The 20407-nt window shown below is 40.0% G+C and overlaps 2 non-coding genes across 2 annotated transcripts; both read left to right on the forward strand.

Annotated features, from left to right (window-relative positions):
• The first annotated feature begins 6320 nt into the window (after positions 1-6320).
• Positions 6321-6427, forward strand: LOC141616275 (small nucleolar RNA R71). The gene has a single exon (XR_012530630.1). It is a non-coding gene; the product is annotated as a small nucleolar RNA R71 (small nucleolar RNA).
• A 9176-nt stretch (positions 6428-15603) lies between these two features.
• Positions 15604-15710, forward strand: LOC141616430 (small nucleolar RNA R71). The gene has a single exon (XR_012530779.1). It is a non-coding gene; the product is annotated as a small nucleolar RNA R71 (small nucleolar RNA).
• The last annotated feature ends 4697 nt before the right edge of the window (positions 15711-20407 follow it).

Genomic DNA, 20407 nt, shown 5'->3' on the forward strand with positions numbered 1-20407 from the left:
TGAGGTTCCCAAATGTCCTCATCATATTCCTCATCCCAACAAGGTCCATTATCAAAGGGGTTGTCATAGCGAGGCTCACCAAGCTCAACACAATTGTCTCCCTCAAGTATGTCATCCTCAAAGGGTGAGTTTTCACTCAAGTTCACATCCATATCATTCTCACTTTGCCCATTAACATCAAATTCCATGAAGGTTGATTTCATTGAAACACAAGAAGAGTAGGATGACGGCATCCAAGCATTATTTTCACAATCAAGAATGTACTCCTCCTCATCATCACTCTCCTCATCTAGCACTCCATCTTCCCAAGGTGGGGTAATTTTGTGGACAAAGTGGGTTGACTCAAGGTTATATGAAGGTTTCTCATCCTCACAAATCTCATTTTTATCATAGTTTTCCTCAATGAATTTTTGAAATGTAGCTTTTATCACTTCCATTCCTTCCTTGGCATTCTCAAAGATGTCATGTATAGTTTGCTTAAGACAATGGGTGGTCATGAACTCAACAAATTCCCAAAATTCCTCACAACTCATCTCACATATCCTACCACCACTCAAGTGAAATGCCAAGTTGCGGGTTTCAAGGTTCATGCCATTATAAATAACACAACATGCTTCATAATTTGAAATAGTAAAACCATGATGCCAAGCATGAGTCATATAATCTTCAAATCTTGCAACATATTTATCAAATGATTCATTTTCATATTGCCAAAAAGTGAATGTAGACATGTTGAGCATGTGGAAGAGAACAAGTACAAGAAATAAATTCCCAAGGAACCAAAATTCCTCAAGAAGAAGCACAACTAAAACTAGACAAAAGAACAATTCAAATAAACAACACCGTCCCCGGCAACGGCGCCATTTTGATGTGGGTGAGGTCGTCACTCATCCAATCAAACACATTTATAATACTCAACAAACAACTAGTTAGCGGTAAGTCGAGGTCGATCCATGGGACGGTGGTTACTCAAATTATTCAATCTAACTATTGAAAAGAGAGAAGTGAGGGAGGGATTAACAATTTTAAATTGATGTGTAGTGTTTTACCTTAGTGTGGGGATGGCAATTGCCTAGGCTATTCATGCCTTAGTAGTGCCCCCACAATGAAGAACACAAGATTTGAAAGAAAGAAAGAAAGAATGATAAGGGAAATGCATTGTGCGCGAATGAAGCGAATCCGGGTACAAAGGACAAGGATCCGAGCGGATTCCTGAGAATCCGCCCGTCTGAAGACATCCGAGCGTCCTGCTGAGAAGACGCCCGTCTTGGGCTGTGCTGAAATTACAAATTTCTTGTCTGTCGAAGAATCCGAGCGGATTCCTGGAAAGACGCCCGTCTCACAGAATCCGTCCGTCTTTTGACAAAGACGCCCGTCTTGAAGCTGAAAAAAAACAAGGAAAATTCTCTGGATAGGAATCCGTCCGTCCTGACAAGAATCCGCCCGTCCCATCTCAAAGAATCCGAGCGGATTCCCCAGAATCCGCCCGTCTCTAGGCGGGATTTTGAAAAATTTTGAAGCTGAAGAATCCGCACGGATTGCGCCCAATCCGCACGGATTGCCCCTGCGTCTTCAAAAATGTCGAGCTCTTTAAATACCCATCCCACCTTCATTCATTCATTCATTCATTCATAAACACTACCCTCAACATCAAAACCCTCATCCTCTCCATCTCAAAAACAAAAACCCTCATCAAAACTCACCAAAATCAAATCAAACCATCCTTCAAACAACAAATTAATCACTCCATCTTCATCAACAAACAAAACCAAGCACAAAATCTTCACCTTTGAGTCGATTTTTGTTCTCATAAAGGCAAAGCCTTTCACCTTCAAATCGATTTGGGCATTCTACAAATTGAAGATTTTTGACTCTTTACTTGGTTAGCTCATCAAATGGCAAGAACAAAGGGAGCAACAAAGGCAACAAAGGCACCAAAAGCAAAGGCTCTCTCTCAAAGGCAAAAAGCTCTACAAACAAAGAAAGCTATGGCAATGGTGGTAGCAACACCAAGCTTGGAAGTGCAACCACAACAACAACAAATTTCTATGGAAGCATCACCTTCTACTCCGGTAATTAACCAACTCTTGCATTATCCGGAGGTAACTTTCATTTCCGATGCCCATAGAGATACATTTGTCAAGTTTGCTATGAAACAAATCCAATCCACCAAATTCATATGTCAAGATGCTTTAGAGAAGTTAGGTGTTCTTGAACAAACAAGAGTCTTTTTCAATGCCATGGGTTTGAAGAAATTGTTTGAAATGAAGGAAGTAACATACCCCTCCCTTGTTTTGGAATTCTTAAGTTCTTTAAAAGTGACAAAAGTTGAGAATAGGGAAAATATTGAGTTTCGTCTAGCTAACACTAGTAGACGCATTACCTTTCCTAATTGGGTAAAATTTTGGGTCTTAGCGATGAACATAAATATTATAAGCAATATGGGAAGTATGACCCCGAGCCTCTTTGGGAGGCAATCTCCGGGAAGAAATTTGAAGATTTTCATGCTTGTCGTTCTCTTTTGGTCCATCATCCGGGCATAAGAGTATGGCACAAAGTTGTGGGAAATACCATAATTGCTAGGAAAGACACCAATCATTTTACGGGACTCGATTTTATTCTCCTTGAATCAACTTTGAATATTGGAAGAATTCATACCAAGCCTTACAATTCTTTGAGGCTATTGGTTGATAGATGGCTCCATATAGATAGTGGGAAGAAGGGTCAAACCGTTATTGTTAATGGCGGCCTTGTCACGGTCCTAGCCAAGCACTTTGATCCTAATTTCAATAAGGATAGCAAGTACAAGGCAAAGGAAGGTGGCCATCTTATTGATATGTCCACCATGATTAACAAGTTTAAGTGGGTTGCTCACAATCCCCTTGACACCAAATTTGGGTGGCTTACTAGTGAGGCTCGATCATTCACCTTACCCGCAAAGATTTGCCGTCTTAGTGTCCACCGGACCAACTACTTACTTCCCCTATCCAAGGAAGCCGAGTACATCATTCAACAACAAAAGGGTGATCATGAAACTCCCTCCTCTTCCATTGTCATACCGCCTTACCCCTTTGAATATGAAGAGTTCAAACCGCAAGGAATTGAAATTGGAAAAGACTATGTAACTCTTCTTATGCAAGCCATGCACAAGCAAGCTTATGAAGATCGGAAGAATGCTTATTTGGCTCAATATCCTCCCCTCTTACATCTAGCTAGGCAAGGACTCCTTGATCCATCTTGTCCTTTGCCTAGTTGGGCGGATAAAGAAGCCTTATTTCCGGGTGCATCTAGGGACGTGGTGGAAGACAATGAGGTTGTTGGAAATGGTGAAGAATTTGATGATAACATTGAGGAAGAAGCAAGTGGAGATGAAGAAGGAGATGGTGAAGATGATGATGAAGAAAGCAATGAAGAAAGTGCCAAGGAAAGTGGCAATTAAAAAGTGGGATGGGTATTTAAAGAGCTCGACATTTTTGAAGACGCAGGGGCAATCCGTGCGGATTGGGCGCAATCCGTGCGGATTCTTCAGCTTCAAAATTTTTCAAAATCCCGCCTAGAGACGGGCGGATTCTGGGGAATCCGCTCGGATTCTTTGAGATGGGACGGGCGGATTCTTGTCAGGACGGACGGATTCCTATCCAGAGAATTTTCCTTGTTTTTCTTCAGCTTCAAGACGGGCGTCTTTGTCAAAAGACGGACGGATTCTGTGAGACGGGCGTCTTTCCAGGAATCCGCTCGGATTCTTCGACAGACAAGAAATTTGTAATTTCAGCACAGCCCAAGACGGGCGTCTTCTCAGCAGGACGCTCGGATGTCTTCAGACGGGCGGATTCTCAGGAATCCGCTCGGATCCTTGTCCTTTGTACCCGGATTCGCTTCATTCGCGCACAATGCATTTCCCTTATCATTCTTTCTTTCTTTCTTTCAAATCTTGTGTTCTTCATTGTGTGGGCACTACTAAGGCATGAATACCCTAGGCAATTGCCATCCCCACACTAAGGTAAAACACTACACATCAATTTAAAATTGTTAATCCCTCCCTCACTTCTCTCTTTTCATGAAAATTATTTTGATCAAAGTAAATAAAATCCAAAAATGACAAAAATGCAATACAAAAAATGAAAAGTAAGTTAGGGAGTTAGAAATATTTACAAGTGGTGGTTTAGGGAGGACTCCACCAAACTCTCATTCTTGATGAGATGTCAAGGGGGCATGTTCAAGGTGTTGTTGATGTTGCTTAACACCTTGAAAAAGTAATCAAAAGCTTGTTCATTGTTGTGGTAGAGGTCCTCAATAGACCGTGGTCCTTGTTGTTGATCATGATCGATGGCATGCCCAATGTAGGGATTAAAGATCCCTTCAAATTCGTCGTCCCAAAGACCACAAACTTCATTGAGTTGATCATTGAAAATCTCTTGCTTAGATGGAGACAACTCTCCCAATTTCTTTTCTTGGCCAATGAGGCCATCATCTTCTTCCTTGGTTGATTTTGATGAGCTTTGCAAGCTCTCCTTGTCACGATTCACTTGCTCTTTGAATGGAGCATCTTCAATTTTCTTCCTCCATTGGAGTTCCGATTTCTTCCTTTCATCTTTCCGGCTATAGTGGTCAATCATGAAACATGGCTCATGCAAACGAGGAGCTCTCATGGTCTTGTCAAGATTAAATGTTATGCTTTCATCTCCCACTTCTAGAGTGAGCTCTCCATGTTTCACATCAATCACCGCACCCGCGGTGTGTAGGAAAGGTCTTCCTAAGATGATTGGAATGTTGGAATCTTCCTCCATATCAACAATGACAAAGTCCACCGGGATGAAAAACTTCCCAATTCGCACGGGGACATCTTCCCATATCCCTAATGGTGTCTTCGTCGATCTATCGGCCATTTGAAGAGTGATATTGGTGCATTTAAGCTCTCCCATTCCCAACCTTTTACTTACCGAGTACGGCATGACACTCACACTAGCCCCTAGATCACATAAGGCTTTGTTGATCGTCGTGTCGCCAATGGTACACGGTATTGAGAAGCTTCCCGGATCCTTTAACTTTGGAGGTGAACTCCCTTGAAGTATTGCACTACTCACCTTAGTAAAGGCGATAGTCTCAAGTTTCCGGATCGACTTCTTCTTTGTGAGGATATCTTTCATGTACTTTGCATAGGCCGGAACGTGATTGATTAATTCCGTGAAAGGAATTGAGACTTCTAAATTCTTCACAATTTCCATGAACTTTCCAAGTTGATCATCAAATTTGGGCTTGGCTTGACGACTTGGAAAAGGAAGTCTAACCACAATGGGCTCCTCCTCTTTGGCTTTGTCTTCATTTTTCTTTGAACTTCCTTCTTTCGATGATTCCCCTTCTTTGGGACCTTGCACCACAACTTCATTCTCACTAGCTCTCACAACTTCTTTCTCAACTTGCTCCTTCGGTGCTTCATATCTTGTACCACTTCTCAAGTGAATGGCACTAACCGTTTCATGTCTAGGGGATTACCTTGAGGTGGTAATTGCCCCTTTTGCCTTTGTGAGTTTGAAGATGCTAGTTGGGTCAATTGTGTTTCCAACATCTTGGTGTGAGCTAGAATGTTGTTGATGGTGGTGTCTTTTGCTTGGCTATCCTTTTGCATTTGGGTGAAAAATTCTTGTTGATTCTTTTGCATTTGGAGGACCGCTTTTTGGACATCAAAACCTTGGTCATTGTGGTGATTGTATGGATTTTGATTTTGGTAACTTTGGTTTTGATTGAAAAAGGGTCTTTGATTTTGATTTCTCATGGGTGGTGGAGTGTATGTTGTTTGAGGGTTTTGAACATTTTGGCTCTTGTATGAGAGATTTGGATGGAACTTGGTATTTTCATTGTAAAAATTTGAATAAGGGGTACCACTTTTGTAAGCTTGGAAAGCATTAACTTGTTCGGTTGTTCCCCTACATTCACTTGAGTCATGACCCAAGGTTCCACAATTCTCACATATCCCGCTTGGGATTGATGAGGATGCCGTCATGGCATTGACATGATGCTTTGATGATTTTGAGTTTTCCTCAAGCCTAGCAATAGCTTGTTCAAACTTCAAGTTGATTGTGTCAATGTGAGCACTAAGTTGAGCACCCAATTGAGTAACGGTGTCCACTTCATACTTTCCTCCTCTAGTAGCCTTGCGAGGCCTACTATATTGTGAATTATGGACCGCCATTTCCTCAATCTTGTTTCATGTTTGATTGTCATCAACTTCGGTGAACATTCCATTTGATCCCATATTGAGAATGTTCCTTGAATCTTCATATAAACCATTCCAAAATTGTTGCACTAAAAACCATTCGCTAAGTCCATGGTGAGGACATGAGCGACAAATACCCTTGAACCGCTCCCAAGCTTCATACAAAGATTCTTCATCCCTTTGCTTAAAACCCGTAATTTGAGCTCTTAGCATATTGGTCTTTTCCGGTGGGTAGAATTTTTTGTAGAAAGCTAGAGCTAACTTCTTCCAAGAATCTATTCCAAGGGTGGCCTTATCAAGGCCCTTCAACCATTGCTTTGCGGTGCCGATTAACGAAAAAGGAAATAAGACCCATCTTATTTGGTCTTGAGTCACGCCCGTTTGAGAGATAGCTTCACAATAATCACAAAAGGTCTCCATATGAGAATGAAGGTCCTCACTAGGCATTCCCCCGAATTGGCTCCTCTCAACTAGTTGGATGAAGGCGGACTTGGCAATAAAATTACCGGTGAGATGTTGCGGGGTAGGAGTACCGTTTGGTAAATCCTCCTCGGTGGGTATAGAGTGTGACGAGAATTTAGGCATTGTAGGTGGATTTTGTGTGGTATTGTTAAATGGGTTCTCTTCTCCTTCTATTGCGAAAGGATTGACAAACTCACTAGTGGGTTGAACAACTTCACCAACACCTCCCAAATTCCTCCTAACAAGTCTCCTATTATTCGTCAAGGTTCTTTCGATTTCACGGTCAAAAGGTAACAAATCTCTTTGTAACCTTCTAGACATGCAAAATATCAAACAACTAGAAAACAATTAGAACAAACCTTGAGGAGTTTTACTTCCCCAAAGTGAAAAAGACACAACTAATAACAATAAAAGAAATCTTAAATCAATTAAACACCGTCCCCGGCAACGGCGCCATTTTTGATCGGAGCCATTTGTTGTTCACAATTAAACATATGTGGTCGTTGGTCAATGGTCGATACAAAACACAATTTATACTTCACAAACAACTCTACAATTAGTAAAGAGGCAAGTAAAGGTCGGATCCCAAGGGACGGGTATTGAAATGAAGATTCTATTGTAACTAGTGGTGTCTAGGGGGTGTCACAAATTGGGTTGATGTAGAAGGTTACTAAACTAAAATAACAATAAAAATAAACTAGCAAGGTAAATAAAATAAGGGGTGTAAACAATTGATTAAAAGCACTAGGGTGTCATGGGTTCATAGGGGATTCATGGGATATGATCATACAAACATGTTCTCAAATTATAAGCAAGCAATTATTGTTGTGATGGATCGAGTTGGGTTATATCTTACAATCCTAGGAAAGTTTGGGTCCCGGAGCCGAATCGATTAGATTGTACAACACCTACAAGTCGACTTAATCTTTCCTACTCAACACATGCATGGTCTAACAAGACTCGAGTTGGGTTATGTCTTACAAGTCAAGTTGAAAGGATAGAAGATGATAGTAAATGCAAGGATTCATAGGCTTAGCATTTCATCAAATATAACATGTGCATGTATTAAGATCAAAACAAGCAAGAAAATAAGATATGAAAGCATATTAATTTAAGCATGAATCATTCCCCATGTTGGTTTCCTCTAATCACCCATTAAACCCTAGCTAAGAGACTACTCACTCATTATCATATTGATCATGCTAGAAAGGTTGTCAATCATACTAACATAATGAAACATGATGAATAAATGAAAGTAATTAGCAATAATTAAAAAGGGATTAAGAGATTATACCTACTAATGATTCCAATAATAAAGATGCAAAGAATAATAGAAGAACTTGATGATTGATGGAAGGTTGTCAATCTCCCAATAAACCCAATAATCTTCTAATTACCCAAAATAAATGAAGAACAAGAGAGAGATTCAAGAACTAGAACTTGGATTAAAACTTGATTAATACTTGATTACAATATTGAAGAGAGATTTGATTGATATTAACTACTCTAACTATTGATAAGAAGAACATGCTCCTCTAATTAGACTAATGGGGTATTTATAGTGAAAATTAGGGAGGATGCATTAGGGTTAACTAAGGGCTAAACTAGTAATTACACTTTTTAAGTTGAGCAAGGAGACTCCGGTATTGTCCGAGAGAAGGGAGTCTCAAATCGTGGCTTGAAGAACGAAAACGTCTTTGTCTTTGCAATCCGTGCGGATGGGAGTCGGGACGGCCGGATTGTGCTGGAGAATCCGAGCGGATTCTTGGTCAAGACGCTCGGATTGGTGAGGTGGAATCCGAGCGGATTCCCTTGAAGGACGCTCGGATTGTGCTTGGCGGACGGACGGATTGTGTACAATCCGTTCGGATTGTCTGGCAGCATCTTTTCTTCTTCTTTTCTTCCCTTTTCTTCATGAATTCCTTGGGGATTCCCTTGGGGACTCAAGGATCCTTTTCTCAACAATGCTCTTCTATTATGCTATGTACAAAGGCCTTCTAGTCTTGTCTCTCCTTGATGCTTGGTCATTGAATACGATCAATTTAGCCTCGTTTTGCCATGAAAATGCAAGATTCTTACTCCTTTCCTACCAAGGGATCAAAATCTCAAAGAATATGCAAAACAAAGAACTAAAGATAAGAAATGACCCAAATAGGCACTAAAAAGCATGGAAACAATGGTAATTTGGGGGCTAAATATGCGCTAATTATGGTCACATCAAATATCCCCAAACCGAACCTTTGCTCGCCCCGAGTAAAGAGGTGACAAAGACTAGGACCAATACTAACCTAACCTAATAATAATAGCCGATATGAGACAATTAGCGGGTCTCACTCCGCCCCTTCAACTCACAACAAGACAACCATGAGGTAGGATGCCTTCTTGCAAGGCAAGGTGGGTCTTGCCAAAATGGCGACACATCCAAACATTAAGCACACAAAAACACATAATGGATGCATCTACAAAAAGAATAGCCACTTTCCTCATCTAAGTGCCGGAAATTATCTACAAGGGAAGCAATTCAAGGGTACACAATCCTTCATAGATGCAATTTGTTCAAACTACTAAGCCTAGAAGGATACCAATAAATCACCTCCAAAAGGTGTCAAGCTAGGGTACCTTTGTCCTCAATCGTTAAATGCGTTTGTCAAGAGTAGACTCCCTATGGTGTTAGAAACACTGGAGGATCGCGGAATTCCCCCTCTTGCCTAGACAAGAAGAAGGGTCGTCCCCTCTCTACCATGCACAAAAATGGATACGATGGAAAAGGGATCGATAGTAATTGAGTTTCATTTTGGGAGTTTGCTTTTGTTTTTGTTTTTCCCCCCAATTTCTTTGGCATTTGACATTTGAGAACACTTTCTTGCCATTTCTTTTTGATTTTTGGCATTTCAATACTTGACAACTTTTTGCATTTTCTTTTGAACATTTTCAAAGTCACCCCAATTAGTAACGAGGGTGCCTTGTATTTGAAGCTTAGGAGTTCTATTTTTGCTCCTCTTTTCATTTGATGCATTTTTGCAAACTTTTTCTTTTCTTTTCATTTCATTGAACTCAAATTGATTTCTTTTTGTGCCCATTCCCTTTTGTTGACAAAAATGTGGTAGAACATGGATGAATGATAGAAGTATGCATGGTTTCAAGGGTCACCTTGGAATAAACGGTAGCCAAGGAGTTATCACACCACAAGGTACTCTTGACTCGGCCTTAAACCATGGGTCAAAGGATACTAGCATGACACATCCTAGGGTGTTTTACAAGCATTCTAACAAGCAAAGTCTTAAGAATAAAAAGCATCTACTAAGGCCTATATACACTTGTCAAGCTTCCCAAGTAGACGGTTTCACAAAATTTTTCTAACCATGCAAACTACATGCCATGATGCAACTAACATATAAACATCCTAATGCAAATGATTCTACCAACTAATATGACATATATTCTAAATGCAATCCTAAGTTCACATTGTTTTACCGCATCAATCAAAATAAAGCCACATAGTCATTAACATAGAGAGGAAAAAGGAGATTGGAAAGATCATACCATGCGGTCTTCAATATCCTCATGTCTCGGATGTGGCGTAGTCGATCAAAGTGAACAAGGATGAAACAAACACAATATATACAATAATATATACACAAAGGAAATGAACTTGTTTTTGGTTTTTCAATTTTTATGATTTTTATGATTTTTGTGAAATTTTTCAATTTTTATGGTTTTTTTGGATAAAAGTTAAGTGTTAGAATTCCCATCCCCACACTAATATGGGCATTGTCCTCAATGGCCAAAATGATGGAAATTATGCAAAATGATGCATGATTTCTATACTAAATGCAATTCTACACTAAGCTATACTACATGATGCATGTTTTTTTGTTATGACGGAGAGGATAATTTAGATTACCTCCCGTTGTGTATGCATTAACTTCCCCAAACCAAATAAGACACTATTGCTAATGTCAAAGCATGGGTATAGTTCATGCACACACTATGCTATGCATGAAGTAAGATTGTCATTTTGGATTTTCAAAAATGGGAACAATAAAGAACACCTCAATGGAACCGAGGTGTGAGTCCTTTGATGTTGCTAGGACTAAACCAACAATGATCAAAATGAAATAAAGTACAAAGAGATATAGACAAACCATGGGAGAGTAGGAGTCTCCAAGGCTAGTCTTCCATCATGCTATCATCATCACCACTTCCCTCATGAGAAGTGGTCACATTGCCACTTTGCTTGGCACTTTCTTCATTGCTTTCTTCATCATCATCTTCACCATCTCCTTCTTCATCTCCACTTGCTTCTTCCTCAATGTTATCATCAAATTCTTCACCATTTCCAACAACCTCATTGTCTTCCACCACGTCCCTAGATGCACCCTAAATAAGGCTTCTTTATCCGCCCAACTAGGCAAAGGACAAGATGGATCAAGGAGTCCTTGCCTAGCTAGATGTAAGAGGGGAGGATATTGAGCCAAATAAGCATTCTTCCGATCTTCATAAGCTTGCTTGTGCATGGCTTGCATAAGAAGAGTTACATAGTCTTTTCCAATTTCAATTCCTTGCGGTTTGAACTCTTCATATTCAAAGGGGTAAGGCGGTATGACAATGGAAGAGGAGGGAGTTTCATGATCACCCTTTTGTTGTTGAATGATGTACTCGGCTTCCTTGGATAGGGGAAGTAAATAGTTGGTCCGGTGGACACTAAGACGGCAAATCTTTGCGGGTAAGGTGAATGATCGAGCCTCACTAGTAAGCCACCCAAATTTGGTGTCAAGGGGATTGTGAGCAACCCACTTAAACTTGTTAATCATGGTGGACATATCAATAAGATGGCCACCTTCCTTTGCCTTGTACTTGCTATCCTTATTGAAATTAGGATCAAAGTGCTTGGCTAGGACCGTGACAAGGCCGCCATTAACAATAACGGTTTGACCCTTCTTCCCACTATCTATATGGAGCCATCTATCAACCAATAGCCTCAAAGAATTGTAAGGCTTGGTATGAATTCTTCCAATATTCAAAGTTGATTCAAGGAGAATAAAATCGAGTCCCGTAAAATGATTGGTGTCTTTCCTAGCAATTATGGTATTTCCCACAACTTTGTGCCATACTCTTATGCCCGGATGATGGACCAAAAGAGAACGACAAGCATGAAAATCTTCAAATTTCTTCCCGGAGATTGCCTCCCAAAGAGGCTCGGGGTCATACTTCCCATATTGCTTATAATATTTATGTTCATCGCTAAGACCCAAAATTTTACCCAATTCCGGAAAGGTAATGCGTCTACTAGTGTTAGCTAGACGAAACTCAATATTTTCCCTATTCTCAACTTTTGTCACTTTTAAAGAACTTAAGAATTCCAAAACAAGGGAGGGGTATGTTACTTCCTTCATTTCAAACAATTTCTTCAAACCCATGGCATTGAAAAAGACTCTTGTTTGTTCAAGAACACCTAACTTCTCTAAAGCATCTTGACATATGAATTTGGTGGATTGGATTTGTTTCATAGCAAACTTGACAAATGTATCTCTATGGGCATCGGAAATGAAAGTTACCTCCGGATAATGCAAGAGTTGGTTAATTACCGGAGTAGAAGGTGATGCTTCCATAGAAATTTGTTGTTGTTGTGGTTGCACTTCCAAGCTTGGTGTTGCTACCACCATTGCCATAGCTTTCTTTGTTTGTAGAGCTTTTTGCCTTTGAGAGAGAGCCTTTGCTTTTGGTGCCTTTGTTGCCTTTGTTGCTCCCTTTGTTCTTGCCATTTGATGAGCTAACCAAGTAAAGAGTCAAAAATCTTCAATTTGTAGAATGCCCAAATCGATTTGAAGGTGAAAGGCTTTGCCTTTATGAGAACAAAAATCGACTCAAAGGTGAAGATTTTGTGCTTGGTTTTGTTTGTTGATGAAGATGGAGTGATTAATTTGTTGTTTGAAGGATGGTTTGATTTGATTTTGGTGAGTTTTGATGAGGGTTTTTGTTTTTGAGATGGAGAGGATGAGGGTTTTGATGTTGAGGGTAGTGTTTATGAATGAATGAATGAATGAATGAAGGTGGGATGGGTATTTAAAGAGCTCGACATTTTTGAAGACGCAGGGGCAATCCGTGCGGATTGGGCGCAATCCGTGCGGATTCTTCAGCTTCAAAATTTTTCAAAATCCCGCCTAGAGACGGGCGGATTACGGGAATCCGCTCGGATTCTTTGAGATGGGACGGGCGGATTCTTGTCGGGACGGACGGATTCCTATCCGAGAGAATTTTCCTTGTTTTTCTTGACTTCAAGACGGGCGTCTTTGTCAAAAGACGGACGGATTACTCGTGAGACGGGCGTCTTTCCGGAATCCGCTCGGATTCTTCGACGACAAGAAATTTGTAATTTCAAAGACAGCCCAAGACGGCGTCTTCTCGCGGACGCTCGGATGTCTTCGAGACGGGCGGATTCTCGAGAATCCGCTCGGATCCTTGTCCTTTGTACCCGGATTCGCTTCATTCGCGCACAATGCATTTCCCTTATCATTCTTTCTTTCTTTCAAATCTTGTGTTCTTCATTGTGGGGGCACTACTAAGGCATGAATAGCCTAGGCAATTGTCATCCCCACACTAAGGTAAAACACTACACATCAATTTAAAATTGTTAATCCCTCCCTCACTTCTCTCTTTTCATGACAATTATTTTGATCAAAGTAAATAAAATCCAAAAATGACAAAAAATGCAATACAAAAATTGAAAAGTAAGTTAGGGAGTTAGAAATATTTACAAGTGGTGGTTTAGGGAGGACTCCACCAAACTCTCATTCTTGATGAGATGTCAAGGGGGCATGTTCAAGGTGTTGTTGATGTTGCTTAACACCTTGAAAAAGTAATCAAAAGCTTGTTCATTGTTGTGGTAGAGGTCCTCAATAGACCGTGGCCCTTGTTGTTGATCATGATCGATGGCATGCCCAATGTAGGGATTAAAGATCCCTTCAAATTCGTCGTCCCAAAGACCACAAACTTCATTGAGTTGATCATTGAAAATCTCTTGCTTAGATGGAGACAACTCTCCCAATTTCTTTTCTTGGCCAATGAGGCCATCATCTTCTTCCTTGGTTGATTTTGATGAGCTTTGCAAGCTCTCCTTGTCACGATTCACTTGCTCTTTGAATGGAGCATCTTCAATTTTCTTCCTCCATTGGAGTTCCGATTTCTTCCTTTCATCTTTCCGGCTATAGTGGTCAATCATGAAACATGGCTCATGCAAACGAGGAGCTCTCATGGTCTTGTCAAGATTAAATGTTATGCTTTCATCTCCCACTTCTAGAGTGAGCTCTCCATGTTTCACATCAATCACCGCACCCGCGGTGTGTAGGAAAGGTCTTCCTAAGATGATTGGAATGTTGGAATCTTCCTCCATATCAACAATGACAAAGTCCACCGGGATGAAAAACTTCCCAATTCGCACGGGGACATCTTCCCATATCCCTAATGGTGTCTTCGTCGATCTATCGGCCATTTGAAGAGTGATATTGGTGCATTTAAGCTCTCCCATTCCCAACCTTTTACTTACCGAGTACGGCATGACACTCACACTAGCCCCTAGATCACATAAGGCTTTGTTGATCGTCGTGTCGCCAATGGTACACGGTATTGAGAAGCTTCCCGGATCCTTTAACTTTGGAGGTGAACTCCCTTGAAGTATTGCACTACTCACCTTAGTAAAGGCGATAGTCTCAAGTTTCCGGATCGACTTCTTCTTTGTGAGGATATCTTTCATGTACTTTGCATAGGCCGGAACGTGATTGATTAATTCCGTGAAAGGAATTGAGACTTCTAAATTCTTCACAATTTCCATGAACTTTCCAAGTTGATCATCAAATTTGGGCTTGGCTTGACGACTTGGAAAAGGAAGTCTAACCACAATGGGCTCCTCCTCTTTGGCTTTGTCTTCATTTTTCTTTGAACTTCCTTCTTTCGATGATTCCCCTTCTTTGGGACCTTGCACCACAACTTCATTCTCACTAGCTCTCACAACTTATTTCTCAACTTGCTCCTTCGGTGCTTCATATCTTGTACCACTTCTCAAGTGAATGGCACTAACCGTTTCATGTCTAGGGGGATTACCTTGAGGTGGTAATTGCCCCTTTTGCCTTTGTGAGTTTGAAGATGCTAGTTGGGTCAATTGTGTTTCCAACATCTTGGTGTGAGCTAGAATGTTGTTGATGGTGGTGTCTTTTGCTTGGCTATCCTTTTGCATTTGGGTGAAAAATTCTTGTTGATTCTTTTGCATTTGGAGGACCGCTTTTTGGACATCAAAACCTTGGTCATTGTGGTGATTGTATGGATTTTGATTTTGGTAACTTTGGTTTTGATTGAAAAAGGGTCTTTGATTTTGATTTCTCATGGGTGGTGGAGTGTATGTTGTTTGAGGGTTTTGAACATTTTGGCTCTTGTATGAGAGATTTGGATGGAACTTGGTATTTTCATTGTAAAAATTTGAATAAGGGGTACCACTTTTGTAAGCTTGGAAAGCATTAACTTGTTCGGTTGTTCCCCTACATTCACTTGAGTCATGACCCAAGGTTCCACAATTCTCACATATCCCGCTTGGGATTGATGAGGATGCCGTCATGGCATTGACATGATGCTTTGATGATTTTGAGTTTTCCTCAAGCCTAGCAATAGCTTGTTCAAACTTCAAGTTGATTGTGTCAATGTGAGCACTAAGTTGAGCACCCAATTGAGTAACGGTGTCCACTTCATACTTTCCTCCTCTAGTAGCCTTGCGAGGCCTACTATATTGTGAATTATGGACCGCCATTTCCTCAATCTTGTTTCATGTTTGATTGTCATCAACTTCGGTGAACATTCCATTTGATCCCATATTGAGAATGTTCCTTGAATCTTCATATAAACCATTCCAAAGTTGTTGCACTAAAAACCATTCGCTAAGTCCATGGTGAGGACATGAGCGACAAATACCTTTGAACCGCTCCCAAGCTTCATACAAAGATTCTTCATCCCTTTGCTTAAAACCCGTAATTTGAGCTCTTAGCATATTGGTCTTTTCCTAGGTGGGTAGAATTTTTGTAGAAAGCTAGAGCTAACTTCTTCCAAGAATCTATTCCAAGGGTGGCCTTATCAAGGCCCTTCAACCATTGCTTTGCGGTGCCGATTAACGAAAAAGGAAATAAGACCCATCTTATTTGGTCTTGAGTCACGCCCGTTTGAGAGATAGCTTCACAATAATCACAAAAGGTTTCCATATGAGAATGAGGGTCCTCACTAGGCATTCCCCCGAATTGGCTCCTCTCAACTAGTTGGATGAAGGCGGACTTGGCAATAAAATTACCGGTGAGATGTTGCGGGGTAGGAGTACCGTTTGGTAAATCCTCCTCGGTGGGTATAGAGTGTGACGAGAATTTAGGCATTGTAGGTGGATTTTGTGTGGTATTGTTAAATGGGTTCTCTTCTCCTTCTATTGCGAAAGGATTGACAAACTCACTAGTGGGTTGAACAACTTCACCAACACCTCCCAAATTCCTCCTAACAAGTCTCCTATTATTCGTCAAGGTTCTTTCGATTTCACGGTCAAAAGGTAACAAATCTCTTTGTAACCTTCTAGACATGCAAAATATCAAACAACTAGAAAACAATTAGAACAAACCTTGAGGAGTTTTACTTCCCAAGGTGAAAAAGACACAACTAATAACAATAAAAGAAATCTTAAATCAATTAAACACCGTCCCCAAACAACGGCGCCATTTTTTTGATCGGAGCCATTTGGTGTTCACAATTAAACATATGTGGTCGTTGGTCAATGGTCGATACAAAACACAATTTATACTTCACAAACAACTCTACAATTAGTAAAGAGGCAAGTAAAGGTCGGATCCCAAGGGACGGTATTGAAATGAAGATTCTATTGTAACTAGTGGTGTCTAGGGGTGTCACAAATTGGGTTGATGTAGAAGGTTACTAAACTAAAATAACAATGAAAATAAACTAGCAAGGTAAATAAAATAAGGGGTGTAAACAATTGATTAAAAGCACTAGGGTGTCATGGGTTCATAGGGGATTCATGGGATATGATCATACAAACATGTTCTCAAATTATAAGCAAGCAATTATTGTTGTGATGGATCGAGTTGGGTTATATCTTACAATCCTAGGAAAGTTTGGGTCCGGAGCCGAATCGATTAGATTGTACAACACCTACAAGTCGACTTAATCTTTCCTACTCAACACATGCATGGTCTAACAAGACTCGAGTTGGGTTATGTCTTACAAGTCAAGTTGAAAGGATAGAAGATGATAGTAAATGCAAGGATTCATAGGCTTAGCATTTCATCAAATATAACATGTGCATGTATTAAGATCAAAACAAGCAAGCAAATAAGATATGAAAGCATATTAATTTAAGCATGAATCATTCTCCATGTTGGTTTCCCCTAATCACCCATTAAACCCTAGCTAAGAGACTACTCACTCATTATCATATTGATCATGCTAGAAAGGTTGTCAATCATACTAACATAATGAAACATGATGAATAAATGAAAGTAATTAGCAATAATTAAAAAGGGATTAAGAGATTATACCTACTAATGATTCCAATAATAAAGATGCAAAGAATAATAGAAGAACTTGATGATTGATGGAAGGTTGTCAATCTCCCAATAAACCCAATAATCTTCTAATTACCCAAAATAAATGAAGAACAAGAGAGAGATTCAAGAACTAAAACTTGGATTAAAACTAGATTAATACTTGATTACAATATTGAAGAGAGATTTTGTTGATATTAACTACTCTAACTATTGATAAGAAGAACATGCTCCTCTAATTAGACTAATGGGGTATTTATAGTGAAAATTAGGGAGGATGCATTAGGGTTAACTAAGGGCTAAACTAGTAATTACACTTTTTAAGTTGAGCAAGGAGACTCCGGTATTGTCCGAGAGAAGGGAGTCTCAAATCGTGGCTTGAAGAACGAAAACGTGCGTCTTTGTCTTTGCAATCCGTGCGGATGGGAGTCGGGACGGCCGGATTGTGCTGGAGAATCCGAGCGGATTCTTGGTCAAGACGCTCGGATTGGTGAGGTGGAATCCGAGCGGATTCCTTTGAAGGACGCTCGGATTGTGCTTGGCGGACGGACGGATTGTGTACAATCCGTTCGGATTGTCTGGCAGCATCTTTTCTCCTTCTTTTCTTCCCTTTTCTTCATGAATTCCTTGGGGATTCCCTTGGGGACTCAAGGATCCTTTTCTCAACAATGCTCTTCTCCTTTTCTCAACAATGCTCTTCTACTATACTATGTACAAAGGCCTTCTAGTCTTGTCTCTCCTTGATGCTTGGTCATTGGATACGATCAATTTAGCCTCGTTTTGCCATGAAAATGCAAGATTCTTACTCCTTTCCTACCAAGGGATCAAAATCTCAAAGAATATGCAAAACAAAGAACTAAAGATAAGAAATGACCCAAATAGTCACTAAAAAGCATGGAAACAATGGTAATTTGGGGGCTAAATATGCGCTAATTATGGTCACATCAAATATCCCCAAACCGAACCTTTGCTCGTCCCGAGTAAAGAGGTGACAAAGACTAGGACCGATACTAACCTAACCTAATAATTATAGCCGATATGAGACAATTAGCGGGTCTCACTCCGCCCCTTCAACTCACAACAAGACAACCATGAGGTAGGATGCCTTCTTGCAAGGCAAGGTGGGTCTTGCCAAAATGGCGACACATCCAAACATTAAGCACACAAAAACACATAATGGATGCATCTACAAAAAGAATAGCCACTTTCCTCATTTAAGTGGCGGAAATTATCTACAAGGGAAGCAATTCAAGGGTACACAATCCTTCATAGATGCAATTTGTTCAAACTACTAAGCCTAGAAGGATACCAATAAATCACCTCCAAAAGGTGTCAAGCTAGGGTACCTTTGTCCTCAATCGTTAAATGCTTTTGTCAAGAGTAGACTCCCTATGGTGTTAGAAACACTGGAGGATCGCGGAATTCCCCCTCTTGCCTAGACAAGAAGAAGGGTCGTCCCCTCTCTACTATGCACAAAAATGGATACGATGGAAAAGGGATCGATAGTAATTGAGTTTCATTTTGGGAGTTTGCTTTTGTTTTTGTTTTTCCCCCCAATTTCTTTGGCATTTGACATTTGAGAACACTTTCTTGCCATTTCTTTTTGATTTTTGGCATTTCAATACTTGACAACTTTTTGCATTTTCTTTTGAACATTTTCAAAGTCACCCCAATTAGTAACGAGGGTGCCTTGTATTTGAAGCTTAGGAGTTCTATTTTTGCTCCTCTTTTCATTTGATGCATTTTTGCAAACTTTTTCTTTTCTTTTCATTTCATTGAACTCAAATTGATTTCTTTTTGTGCCCATTCCCTTTTGTTGACAAAAATGTGGTAGAACATGGATGAATGATAGAAGTATGCATGGTTTCAAGGGTCACCTTGGAATAAACGGTAGCCAAGGAGTTATCACACCACAAGGTACTCTTGACTCGGCCTTAAACCATGGGTCAAAGGATACTAGCATGACACATCCTAGGGTGTTTTACAAGCATTCTAACAAGCAAAGTCTTAAGAATAAAAAGCATCTACTAAGGCCTATATACACTTGTCAAGCTTCCCAAGTAGACGGTTTCACAAAATTTTTCTAACCATGCAAACTACATGCCATGATGCAACTAACATATAAACATCCTAATGCAAATGATTCTACCAACTAATATGACATATATTCTAAATGCAATCCTAAGTTCACATTGTTTTACCGCATCAATCAAAATAAAGCCACATAGTCATTAACATAGAGAGGAAAAAGGAGATTGGAAAGATCATACCATGCGGTCTTCAATATCCTCATGTCTCGGATGTGGCGTAGTCGATCAAAGTGAACAAGGATGAAACAAACACAATATATACAATAATATATACACAAAGGAAATGAACTTGTTTTTGGTTTTTCAATTTTTATGATTTTTATGATTTTTGTGAAATTTTTCAATTTTTATGTTTTTTGGATAAAAGTTAAGTGTTAGAATTCCCATCCTCACACTAATATGGGCATTGTCCTCAATGGCCAAAATGATGGAAATTATGCAAAATGATGCATGATTTTCTATACTAAATGCAATTCTACACTAAGCTATACTACATGATGCATGTTTTTTTGTTATGACGGAGAGGATAATTTAGATTACCTCCCGTTGTGTATGCATTAACTTCCCCAAACCAAATAAGACACTATTGCTAATGTCAAAGCATGGGTATAGTTCATGCACACACTATGCTATGCATGAAGTAAGATTGTCATTTTGGATTTTCAAAAATGGGAACAATAAAGAACACCTCAATGGAACCGAGGTGTGAGTCCTTTGATGTTGCTAGGACTAAACCAACAATGATCAAAATGAAATAAAGTACAAAGAGATATAGACAAACCATGGGAGAGTAGGAGTCTCCAAGGCTAGTCTTCCATCATGCTATCATCATCACCACTTCCCTCATGAGAAGTGGTCAAAGTGCCAACGACCACATAGCGTATTTCTTCATGCAATGCCTTCCTTCTCGCCATCCTTGCTTTTAACCCTTTGATCCTTCTATATACACTTTATTCCTACATACTTGGCCATCATTCTTGCCTCCTCTTCATACTAGTCCATCTAATATCATCAATAAGCTTCCAAATATGCACGAAAGACGGGAATTTCCGCCTTAT

This window comes from Silene latifolia, chromosome 11 (genome assembly GCF_048544455.1).
Source record: "Silene latifolia isolate original U9 population chromosome 11, ASM4854445v1, whole genome shotgun sequence".
Taxonomy (NCBI): Eukaryota; Viridiplantae; Streptophyta; class Magnoliopsida; order Caryophyllales; family Caryophyllaceae; genus Silene; species Silene latifolia.